Source organism: Oryctolagus cuniculus, chromosome 1, assembly GCF_051225735.1.
Source record: "Oryctolagus cuniculus isolate XC-2025 breed Fujian yellow rabbit chromosome 1, ASM5122573v1, whole genome shotgun sequence".
NCBI classification, from domain to species: Eukaryota; Metazoa; Chordata; class Mammalia; order Lagomorpha; family Leporidae; genus Oryctolagus; species Oryctolagus cuniculus.
In genome coordinates this window covers 176980617-176993434 of record NC_142867.1, presented here as the reverse complement: position 1 = coordinate 176993434, position 12818 = coordinate 176980617, and the positions used below count along the sequence as shown (strand labels likewise).

General features: G+C 38.0%; 1 long non-coding RNA gene across 15 annotated transcripts in view; it reads left to right on the top strand.

The window, feature by feature from the left end:
• LOC149128769 (uncharacterized) overlaps positions 1-12818 on the top strand; it is a 76655-nt gene that overhangs the window by 13778 nt on the left and 50059 nt on the right. The window contains exon 3 of one of the 15 annotated variants that reach the window (XR_016223651.1): positions 8797-8944. The exons of 13 other annotated variants lie outside the window; for them this stretch is intronic. This is a non-coding gene — a long non-coding RNA (uncharacterized LOC149128769). Of the gene's footprint in view, positions 1-4056; positions 4590-8796; positions 8945-12818 lie in introns of those variants that run through there. One more of the 15 variants, XR_016223635.1, reaches the window with a different exon arrangement.

Sequence of the window (12818 nt, the reverse complement as noted above, 5' to 3'; positions counted from 1 at the left end):
TACTTGTGAAGCGCATAGCTCAGCACTTTATTTTCAACAAATAAAATGTTAGCTACTTATTGTTAGACCCATTCTTGATGTAATAATTGCTACAGTTTTCCATTTCTTTTTAAAATATCCCAAAGGCTATTTCTGTAGTTGCATAAAAAGGAACTGATATTAATAACTATTGCATGGAGAAGTTGAAAGATCATGGAGTTTTGGCGTTAGATTGTGTGTTCCATTGGTCCCAGTGAATTTTTTTAAAGATTTTATTTATTTATTTGACAGGTAGAATTACAGACAGTGAGAGAGAAAGAAAGAAAGGTCTTCCTTCCATTGGTTCACTCCCCAAATGGCCACAATGGCCAGAGTTAAGCCAGTCTGAAGCCAGGAGCCAGGTGCTTCTTCCTGGTCTCCCATGTGGGTGCAGGGTCCAAGCACTTGGGCCATCTTCTACTGCTTTCCCGGGACATAGCAGAGAGCCAAACTGGAAGAGGAGCAGCTGGGACTAGAACCAGCATCCATATGGGATGCCTGCGCCACAGGCGGAGGATTAACCTAGTGTACCAAGGCACTGGCCCTGGTCCCAGTAGATTTTAATTCCAGTTCCAAGACCTCTTCACTGACAGGGAGACCAGTTTCATAATTCCATAACTAACACAGCTTTCAAAGTGAACCTGAATAGTGGTGTCACTTTCCTAGGAAGTAAGGTCTAAAATGGTCTAGCCAGAAAAAGTTAAGACACAAGAGCGCCTGTGATGAATATTTTGAGTGGAAGAACGAAGCCACAAGTGTTGTCAGAGTCAGCAGACAAGAGAGGTGCAAGAGCATGTGTCCTGGATGGCAGGAGGTCGTCCTAACTGCTGTGGAGACTGTCCGAGATGTAATGGTGACTGTTGGTGGTAGGCTTGCTCCATTTAAAGACATCAAAATTAGACATGCTGAGGACTTGGAGCTTCAGTTTTTTTCCAGAAAATTTCTATGGTAGAGTTGTTTTGGGGACTATGTGCCAGAGTAGGCACTCAAAAATGTTCCACTCAATGACCTACTCTAAGTCAATCCCTCGATCCTTTCCTGAGTCACTGCACTTCCTGGCACACAGCTGGAGTCTTAGCTTTACCAACAGGGCCTGGTTGGGTTTGTTTCTTGCTCTAGTGGTTGTTTGCCCAGGCTGAGGTTAGTTTGCATGGGAAGCAGTGTCTTCTGTCCAGACGAGACATTGTGAAGGGACGATGGTGATACTTTAGCAGGAATTCAGCAGATTTGAAAGTGGTCTGGTAGCAACCCTATCACTGTGGGAATTCCATGTTTGGAAAGATCTTTGAGAGGTAAAAGATTCTTTATAAGCTGCTTTGCCACAATAGAATGGGAAGAAAAGGAAGCCAAAGGTAGGGAGTTGTAGGAGAGAGTCTCAGACTGTGGGAGGGAGCTGTAGAAAACAATGGACTTGAAGAACAGAGTAAAGGAAGAGGAATGATGAAGGAAACCTCTGAGAAGGAAGCTTTCATGCTGGAAGTAAATAAGCATATTCGAAAGTTCATGGAAAGTGAGAATTAAAGGATAAATTTACTTGGGTGCAAATTATTTGGACTTCCATAAACTTTTTGAAGATCTCTTTTTATGTTTTATCAACTGTTCCAGCTTGTCCTTGGTCGAGTTCTAATTAAAAGCAAATATTTTAGGATTAAAGAACATTTTATTTGAAGGCCCAAGACTTAAGTCTCAGTATGACAAATGGAGCCAGGAGCCAGCCATCCACTAAATTAGATTTTTTTATGTTAATCTTTTCTATGACATGGAAATATACTTTACAGAAAATGTTTTGTTTCTCATATTGTTAAGGAATATTTCTTTTATTATAGGAGATTTTTAATTTATAAGACTTTATGATACATATTCTATATATATGTGTGTGTGTGTGTGTGTATAGGAAATGACTGAATCTATCTTCAGTGACAGAAGGTCAAAATTTTTGTCCTTGTTCTTACTAGTTAGCTGTGAAATGGTGAATGTATATTCTTTTGTAAAATAAAGATGAGGACTTTGGTATTAAATACTTTTTCAGGTTTGGGAGGGGAAGATCCCATGTCTCTGCTCTACTTCAGTGAGGATCTATAGACAAATGTGATAGTGATAACTATATAGGAAGTAAGCCAAGGAGAGTACTCTGCTCTTTGCTGTCTCCTAGGCAACTGGAACTTAATTTTAAATAATATTTGGGCATGGCATAACAATAATTCTCTAGAAAGTTTTATTTTTCTTTTGAAGTGAAATTTCAACCAAAAATTGAGAATTATTGATATCTGAAAATACATCATGTGGACATTACAGGTGACATACACAAAATCATACACTTACACCTTTTATCCATACTCTTGTTTCAATGCCTTGGGGACAATTTTCAAATTTAATTAGAATAAGTTATAAGTAGGTGCCTTGGTTTGTCTGCTAACTAACCCTGTTCTAAAGCTATGCCTTTAAAGGAAGATTTGTTTTGATGAGTTACAAAAAATATATTGTTCAAACACAAAAATCAGAATCCCAGACACGGAAGATTTCAATGTTTTCCTTTCCAATCAATTTTTAGACAAAGAATATAAGATATCAGTGAATACAGAAAAACTTTCAGAAAGTCGGCGTTTAGAGATTAGCATTTATAGAACCCACTCAATATTACGGTGTTTCATTTTTTTAAAGATTTATTTATTCATTTGAAAGTCAGAGTTTCACAGAGAGAGAGCAGAGAGAGAGAGAAAGAGAGAGAGAAAAGTATTCCATCTGATGGTTCACTCCCCAGTTGGCCACAATGGCCAGGGCTGTGCCGATCTGAAGCCAGGAGCCAGGACCTTCTTCCAGGTCTCTCACATGGGTGCAGGGGCTCAAGGACTTGGGCCATCGTCTACTGCTTTCCCAAGCAGAGAGCTGGATCGGAAGTGGAGCAGCTGGGTTTCAAACCGGCGTCCATATGGGATGCTGGCACTTCAGGCCATGGCGTTAACCCACTGTGCCACAGTGCTGGCCCCAATGGTGTTTCTTCTTTATGGCATTAAAATACTTTTAAAAACTATAATATTTCAAAGTACTTTGTATTAAACATATTTAATAATAGATCCAAAATGATAGCTAACTAAATGAAAAGACCACATTTACCTTCTTTTGTTTTTAAATATGATTTTTATTCTCTGAATATTAACTCTTCTTCTGTGCAATTACTTCACTAGCATTATGTAATGTGGTGTGAACTAGCTAAGAGATTCAATGACTTGCACTCTGCCCTATATCTTTAAGCAAATCATGTAAATCTGACTTTTAGCTCTCTAATTAACATGGTGTGTTGTAATGAGATGATCTGTATGGTTCCTTCTCTTCTGACATCCTATTCTTTTATTTGTCTTTAGCTCTGGACAAGCTGAGCAATTTAATAAGGCAATTTAATCAATTTGAAAGGCAATCTGGATAATTTATCCCTAACCTTTGTACAATAATAAACATTGCCTTTATTCCTAATAGTGTGGTGAAGCATTTTTTCTTTTTGGTTGTAGCTGCATAATTGTTTGAATTCTAACCAGGACCAGTTTGCTGCAGAATTTCAAATTTCAGTTTCCATATTATCTCATCATCATTCCACTCCACTGATTACTAATGCTGATCTTAGGGCCTATTTCTCTTTGAGTATAGCTAGTATTCTAGACCCCTGAACTCATAAGGCATTGTCAACAACTGTAAAAATGAATGTGACTGTTCCACTGGGAGAGTAGACTTGTTTCTGGTGCCTGTTTTTATGGCATCTGAAGTGTGTAGGCTATCTGTGTCTGTTCATAGTCTCTTATGTGGAGGATTCTATGATTGCTTCTAATCCAGCTGTTTCTTTTCATTCAACTCTTTTAAAACTAGGGGGGAGTTTCTTGGAACATCAAATTTATTTCCCAGCAATATTGAAATAGAGAATGTAGTCAGCTTTCCCAGGTTGGAGGAGTAAAAATATGTAATAAAAAAACTTTGATTCTTTTGTGAATAATTTTTTATTGTGTTAAAATATAAATAACAAAATTTACCATGTTTACCATTTCTTAGGTGTATTGCTCTATGGCATTAAGTGCATCCTCACTGTTGTGCAGCCATCAGCATCCATCTACAGAACGTGTCCATCTCCTAATTCGAAGTTCTGTACCTGTTAAACAACACTTCCCATTTCGTCCTCACTTCCCATCTCCACGAGTCTGACTACTCTAGGCACTTCATATAAATAGACTCATACACTATTTGTTTTATTGTGACTGGCTCACTTCACTTAGTATAATATCGGCAAGTTTCATCCATGATGTAACATGTTTCATTTTTTTTAAGGCTGAATGATATCCTGTCATGTATGTATTTTACATTTTGTTCAGCCATTTATCTCCTGATGGACATTCATGTGTGACTATTGTAAATAATGTTTTCTGTGAACATTGGTGTTCAAATATCTTTCTGAATCTCTGACTTAAAGTTATTGAAGTATATACCTGCAAAGGGAACTACTGAATCATGTGGTAATCCTTAATTGGTATATGGTAATGTTTAAATGTTTACCTCCCTATTGTATTCCATAAAGACTATACCATTTAATAGTCCCAGTAACAATATGCGGGGTGTAATTATTTTGATTGTCTTTTCTCCCCTTCCTCCATTTTCTTTTTCCTTTCTCATCTGAAGCTTGGTAAGTAGTTAACCACTATCTACCGGACATCGAGTTAATTATCACTGACTTTGGATAAAACGTACAATGATGAAAGGTGGTGGTGGCCTTGCTCCATCTCCTCTGTTGGTTCTCATGTGCCTAAGCACTTGACTGCCATCAGTAGTGCAGATCTGGGAGGTAGGAGGTGAGGGGCAGCAGGGGGAAGCAATTTACAAAGAGCTTCATGAAGGCTGTAGGATGCTTTGCTTCGTGTGGGTTTTTAAGTGAAAGTTTTGTCTCCATTTGCCTTTCAAAATCAAGTATCAGTAATCTTGGAATACTGGTTGTTCTATAAGCACTATAGTTTCTTTGTTCTCTCAACAAATGATGGGACTTAAGTACAGAAGGAAAGAAAGTTCTCAGAAAGCAGGGGCTCACAGGAAGTGACACTTAGATCTAAATACATTGTTCCATCTCAAAAGTCTCGTGTGATCTTGAGATGCTATACTTAGAGGACATTTCAGAGGCATTTAGGTCAATGCCCTCAGAGTGCGGAAACTGAGTTCCACAATGGGTTTGTTATTGAAAGGACCTTGGGTTTAAGGCTCTGGAAATCTAGTATCTTTTTTGCAATGGTATACAATTTTAATTCTTAAGAATTCTAATGTCAATTGCTATTTTCTTAGTAATATTTGTTATATGACACTTGAAATGTGAGTTAAGGGAAAGCTAGCATATTCCATTTTAAAAGGTATGAATGGAGAAGTGAAACTGGAAAAATTTAGCTAGTACTAATGTGTAATTCCTTGAAACTTATATCAATATCAACCTTACAAGATATCATGCTGATGAACGTATGCAGAGTGGAAACTCTGGAACATCTCCAAGTACAAATGTAGAGATAATGGCTCATGAACTTTTCTTGTGCTAGAAACAGCCCTGGGTACCAGCCTAAAGGGAGAACCAACCTGGATTATCATGAGATTTCTAGAAGTTTTTGGGGGAAATTTCTATGATATGAGAGGAATGATTTTTAGAATGAATGATTGAGGCAGTCAAATTTATGATTATCAGGTTAAATTGCTACTGTGAATGTGGTCAGTTCCAACAAGCTAGCAATGATGAGCTTTTGCTTATGAATTGTGGTTTTAATTATTGGCCTGAGAGAAGCATGGTACCCTATGCAATGACTGTATTGAATTAGCAATAGCTGGAGCGAGTGGAGAAAGGAAATGCTTATCTAACTGAACATTTAAAATGAGTGAAATGCATTATTGAAAATATTGATAGCTTAATTTAAGTCTGTGAGTGATTATAACAACCTAGTGATTTTCTAGTAATTTGGCTTCATGAAGACACAGACGTTACTAATAGTTGTTCATTAATACCAAAAGGAATCACAGAGGCCAAGAAAAAATGTTTGATCTCTATATTAATAATGCTTATATAATCATTTAATACAAATAGCTGTCTTAATATTGAGATTTTTTAAGATCTAGATATAGGTGAAGTCCTCAGAGCAATCTCTATATTTTTTCTATTATAAAAGAGGAATGATGAATATTCAACAAATAGTTTTCTCATGAAAAATAACATGAGTTAATTTAAATCACACTTTTTTTACTCACAAAACTTATTTTCATTTTATTTAAGAGAGAGAGAGAAAGAGGTCAGTCTTCCACTTACTAGTTCACTCCTCAAGGGCCTGTAACTGCCAGGGCTGGACTGGGCCAAAGCTGGGCTCCTGGAACTGCATCTAGGTCTCCTATGTGGGTGACCCAAGTACTTGAGCCATTATCTGCTGCCTCCCAGAATGCACATTAACAGGAAAATGGATCAAAAGCAGAGGAGCTGGGACTCTTCACACCAGCCACTCGGAAAGGGGTTGTGTGTATTCTAAGTAACAGTTTAGCATTGCTTTTGATGTTCTAATAAAAGATATTAAAAAAAAAACCCACAATAAAACAGTCAAGGTTATAACCTATTTTGCTGTTGAGAAAATCTGTCTTCTAAATCCTGGTCTCTTCAGGGATTTGGTTAATTTGTTCTTATTTTTATTCTTCTACTTTTCTATTTTCTGTGTTGTTTTGATCTGCTTTTACTACTGCTAACCCAAGAGATTTAGCACAGGTTATTTTTGCTTATAACAAAGAAGATTTCACATAAACTGAATCTGGTCTCCATGCTCCCATTTGTCAAGATTTATGTTATGATAGACATGTAAAAATTTCTCTTGATTTTCCTAAGATTTAGACCACATTAAATAGCTCTGATTATTCTTAGCTTTACTATTGCTAATATTGATGATATAGTGTAATATCTTAAGTTATTTAAAGTGAAAGCATGCTTCCAGTTTTGTATAATTCATATAGTCAGGTATGATTAGTGTGTGACTGTGTGGAAATTCATTTTGTTTAGGGCAAATATTTGAAATATGTTTGGTTAACATTGTTCAGATGAACATTAAAGCAATCAATTTCTACTAATTCATGTCCACATATAAATAGATAATTACATGCTTGGGAAGCTAGGACTGTGGTCTATTTGGTTATCTATATTAAAGGGGGGATTAGAACAATCAAGAATTATCATTGCAGGGACTGACATTGTGGTTCAGTGGGCAAAGCTGCCTTCTGTGATGCTGGCATCCCATACAAGCACTGATTCAAATCCTGGCAGCTCTGCTTCCCATCTAGGTTCCTGTTAATGCACATGTGACAACAGTAGAAGATGGCACACGTATTTGGGCCCCTGCCACCTGTGTGGGAGACATGGATGGAGTTACAGACTCCTGGATTTGTCCTGGTTCAGCCCTAACAGTTGCAGCTCTTTGGAGAGTAAAGCATCAGATAGAAGATCTCTCTTTGCTCTGTCTCTTCCTTTCTGAAACTCTCCCTTTCAAATATATATGTATATATACACACACACACATATATATATGTATATGTATTTCAAAATTCTCAGAAATGATCAACAATCACATGCTTGTGAACAAGTCACTTAATGTAATTAGTTCATATTATTTGGCATATACAAAGTTGATGTCCTTACAGTTTGATAAACACATCAGCTTTAGAGCTGAAATGCTCTTTTCTTTCTGAATCCACAGCCAAACCCACCAGATATTTTAAAATTTCCTTTCAAAATTTCTATTATGTACTTTTCTAATGTAATTTCAGCAGATGCTACTGTCAATGACTGTGACTTTCTGAAATTATGTAATTGAGGAAACATGTTATAAATTTCCTCCAAAGCACTTTATAAAGTTCTAAACCAAATCTCAATATGGGGAAGCACAGTAAAATGCTGTTCCTATCCCTTTTTTATGTTTCTGCTTTGACCGTATATTACTTTTTCTTGGCAGTTTCTTATCTTTACTTGGGTAGCATCCCTGAACTTTCTTAACTATAAAATCTGAATCTCCAAACTACTTATTCATTCTGTTGGAGTCTCTGTTTTTAATGCTGATTTTTAAATTTCAGTAGGGCTGAAAGCAATACAATCTTCCCTTTGTATAAGTTTCTTTGGGTTCATACCTGCAGTGCCCCTCATACCTTATTCTGTAGCACTTCTGTCACATTTTTATGTTTCCTTTGGTATTAGTGTTCACTGTAATCAAAAAGTACTGAATCTCCAAGGGTAAGTTGTGAAACTGAGGAGAGAAACTGCTGTCTCTCCTATGAAGCTCCAGAGGACTCTATTGAGGTTTCTTTTCCTAAGAGTTGTTTTACATTCCTTGAGTACTCTGCTCATCCCCACATAATTTATTTTACTCATCCTCAAGCGGAAAGCTATGTAGGTGCACATGTAGGAACAGCTGAAATGTTGACTGTAGTAAGGGTTAAGAATCTTTATTATTTGTTTTCATGATAAAATCATCTTTTCTACTCTATACTTGCAATGAGTGCCTTTTATTTTTATTTTGTTTCCTTTTTGTATTTTCCCTCACTCTCAATATACTTGGTGCCAAATGTGGATCCTTAGGCTGGAAGGTAAAAAAAGTATGTATTATATCTCTTCTTTGGAGTCAGAGCTTTCCACATCTTTGAAGGTAAAGGAAAGTAATATGCAGTATTTACTGTCAAGATATGAATTCTTTTCATCACTGTCATAACGTTGAATGTTGTGACAATCCCTCCATTTAAAATCCCTAGACTGTGAAATTTGGTGAGCTTCTAGACTGGAGAAATAGCCACGTGACAAGAGGATGATGCACCCCAATTTCACAGGGACAGGAAACCAGTGCTTGGGACCCAATGTACATCTTCATCTGTCTGTTAATCTTTATGCTTTGAATATACTTTATAATAAACCAGATGCATGTGAAAAATAATATAAAGTTGGATGTTCACTCATTCACACATTCAGTAAACATATATTGGACTTCCAGGATGTGTCAGGCTCTATTGTAAGCATTGTAATGGAAAGATATTTAAGACATTGTTCTTAAGACTCTCCTTGATAAATGGAAAAGTCAGGCATACATAGATACAATGCAATGCAATGTTCAAAAAAATGGGGCCTATAAATTTTCTTAGGATCATATATTTGTTTACATATTTTGTTGAAATGTTCCAGAGTGTTCTCAACTCACAAGCTCATCTGGAATTGCCCTGTGTAACTCCCAAATGGGGGAAGATGATTTATGATATTTTAAATCTATTATTTCAAGGCTTGGCAAAGGCCAGATGGATTTTGGGGTTTGGGCATTAGGCTTGCGGTATTGGGTGCTTGCTACACAGTGGATGTCCTCATTCCTGCTCATGCCTGTGGTGATCACAGTTACCAGCCTTGTGTTGACACTGGCTAAAGTGCTGGGTCTGTGGCCCTTTCACAAACCCCAAGTTGGTTAGCCTTATTTTCAGAGTCTGAGATGATCCCCAAGGTGGTGATCTGTCAATGCAGAGGCCTCTGCAGCTGGTAATACCTGCTTTCCTCCATTTTGAAGTTGAAATATCTTACTTTATCACCTCCATTGAGTTCTGAGGGCAACTTCCCCCAGTGTTAGCCATCTTTGTTTTCCCTCCACTAGCTTCTACTTGAAACAAAAAGCTTCTCAGGGAGAGTCCTCCAGAAGTAGACTGAGGTTTTACAGATGCACACGTCCATGGTTTGGGCTAACATTTTTGTTTCAAAGAAAAGTGCCATCAATGACAAACTGAGCCTTCTTTGACCCATTATGGTGAGGCTTTTCAAAAACTGAGCCATTAAGTGCATAGAGGCAGAACAGTCCTTTTAGGTTCTCCTATTTAAGATATAATATAAACTGAATGTATTTATTTCACATTGCTGAGCGATAAGAATGGTCAAGTTTGGTCTGATTTGTAAATAACGTGAAGATGATCCCTTAACAAAACTCCACTTCTCAGCTGGAGACCAGCTGGTCATGTCTCTTCTCAGTGCTGGCCCATCCCTAGCCATTGTGGCCATCTGGGTAGTGAGCCAGCAGATAGAAGATCTCTCTTTCTCTGCCTCTCCCTCACTGTAACTCTGCCTTTCAAATAAATAAATCTTGAAAAAAGCCCAGTGCCAAGTAGAGGTGAGTAAGAGACAGCAACTTTAATGAATGATCTGGTCCTACAGGACACTGAAGTTTCAGAGAAAAACCAGAGAGACAAAATATTTGTCCATTTATTTTGGTCATTTAAGATATTTGGTTCATGTAACTTTATTTCTTATAACCTTTAAGGATTATCAGCCTAGAATCTTTGGGAGAGCCAGGGATCTCATATTTTATTTGTCTATTTACTTTTTTTTTATTTGACAGGTAGAGTTAGAGAGAGAGCGAGTGAGAGAGAGAGAGAGAGAGATGTCTTCTGTTGGTTCACCCCCCCCAAAATGGCTGCCACAGCCGGCGTGCTGCGCCGATCTGAAGCCAGGAGCCAGGTGCTTCCTCCTGGTCTCCCATGCGGGTGCAGGAGTCCAAGCACCTGGGCCATCCTCCACTGCCTTCCTGGGCCATAGCAGAGAGCTGGATTGGAAGAGGAGCCACTGGGACTAGAACCCGGCGCCTATACAGGATGCTGGCACCGCAGGCAGAGGATTAGCCAAGTGAGCCACGGCGCTGGCCCCTTGTCTATTTACTTTTAAAGATTTATTTATTTGTTTTTGAAAGAGTTACAGAGAGAAAGGGAGAGACAGATTTTTCATCTGCTGGTTACTTCTAAGATGACCACAATGGCCAGGGCTGAGCTGGGCTAGGCTGAAGTAAGAGACATCAGCTTTATCTAGGTGTCCCACGTGGGTATAGGGGCCCAAAAACATGGGTCAGTCATCTTTCACTGCTTTTTCTAGGCCGTCAGAAGAGTGCTGGATTGAAAGTAGAGCAGCTGGAAATTGACCCGGAACCCATATGGGATGCCAGCATTGCAGGTGGTGGCTTTACCTGCTATGCCACAATGCTAGATCCTTGGACATCTTATATTTAAACTGAGTTACTTCTAATCAGATCCTTCCACTCAGAGTCAAAAGATTAATTTTTTTGAGATGTGTGGTTATGATGATGCTCTGGGGAAAACAAAGAAACCTAGAATCTATAAGGAGACATTCAAAATTACCCTTTTTATAAGTTTCTTGTGGTCCAAGGGAATCATCTCTCTTGAAAACACTCCCATGTGTGTATTCCCATTGCTAGTATCTAGATGTTGTATGCATCAGCCTATATTTCTCTAGAGCCACTTTAGTTACTAGAGTCTATCATTTGGGAAACCCTACTCCCTCTTCAGTGGGATTTAAGGATCATCTCCATTTTCCTAATAATACATGCTCTTGAACTATATGGAATGATTGATAGTCAACAAGTTTTTAACTGGGAAAACGACAATTTCATATGGCTAAAATTAATATCTCCCTAATGCTGATCTACTCTGTTGGAGCAGTGCTCCTGATATTGCATAGGGCCTTCAGTGTGGTTAATGACATTCCAAGTCCTCCCAAAGGGTTGAGGTGTCTGTGGCCTTTCCCAAGTATTCACCATTGTGAATTCTAGACATGCTCCCCCTCCTCCAAAAGAAACCATTTATTTAATGAGTACAAATTTCATAAGTACAACTTTAGGAATATAGTGATTCTTCCCATCCTCTCATCCCATCCTCTCATCCCACTATCTCCTCCTTCTTACATTCCCAGTCCCAGTCCCATTTTCCATTAAGAAAAAACAAAACAAAACTGTTCCTTAACAGTCAAGACAAGGGCTGTTCAAGTCATTGCTTTTCAAAGTGTCCATTTCACTTCTACAGATTTCCTTTTAGGTGCTCTGTTAGTTCTCACAGATCAAGGAGAACATATGATATTTGTCCCTTTGGTACCTGCTTATTTCACTAAGTATAATGTTTTCCAGATTGCTCCATTTTGTTGCAAATGACTGGATTTCATTTTTTTTTACCACTGTGTAGTATTCCATAGAGTACGTATCCCATACTTTCTTTATCCAGTCTTCAGTTGATGGGCATTTAGGTTGATTCCATGTCTTAGCTATTGTAAATTGAGCTGCAATATACATGGAGGGGAGCAGATAACTTTTATTTGCTGATTTCATTTCCCTTGGGTAAATTTTCAGGAGTGGGATGGCTGAGTCATATCGTAGGTCTATGTTCAGATTTCTGAGGTATCTCCAAACTGATTTCCATAGTGGTTTTACCAGTTTACATTCCCACCAAAAGTGGGTTAGAGTACCTGTTTCCCCACATCCTTGTCAACATTGTTGATTTCTATATGAAAGCCATTCTAACAAGGGTGAGGTGAAACCTCACTGTGGTTTTGATTCGCATTTTCCTGATGGCTAGTGATACTGAGCATTTTTTTCATGTGTCTGTTGGCCATTTGGATTTCCTCTTTTGAAAAATGTCTGTTTAAGTCTTTGGCCCATTTCTTAACTGGGTCATTTGTTTTGTTGTTGAATTTCTGGATCTCTTTATATATTCTTCTTATTAATCCTTTATGAATTGCCTTGCTTGCAAATGATTTCTCCCATTCTGTCAGTTGCCTTTTCACTTTCCTGAGTGTTTATTTTGCAGTACAGAAGCTTCTCAGTTTGATGTAATCTCAGCTGTTGATTTTGTCCTTGATTGCCTGTGCCTCTGGGGTCTTTCCAAGAACTCTTTGCCTATGCCAATATTTTGCAGGGTTTCCCCAATGTTCTCTAATAAGTTGATAGTATCAGGTCATAGATTTAGAT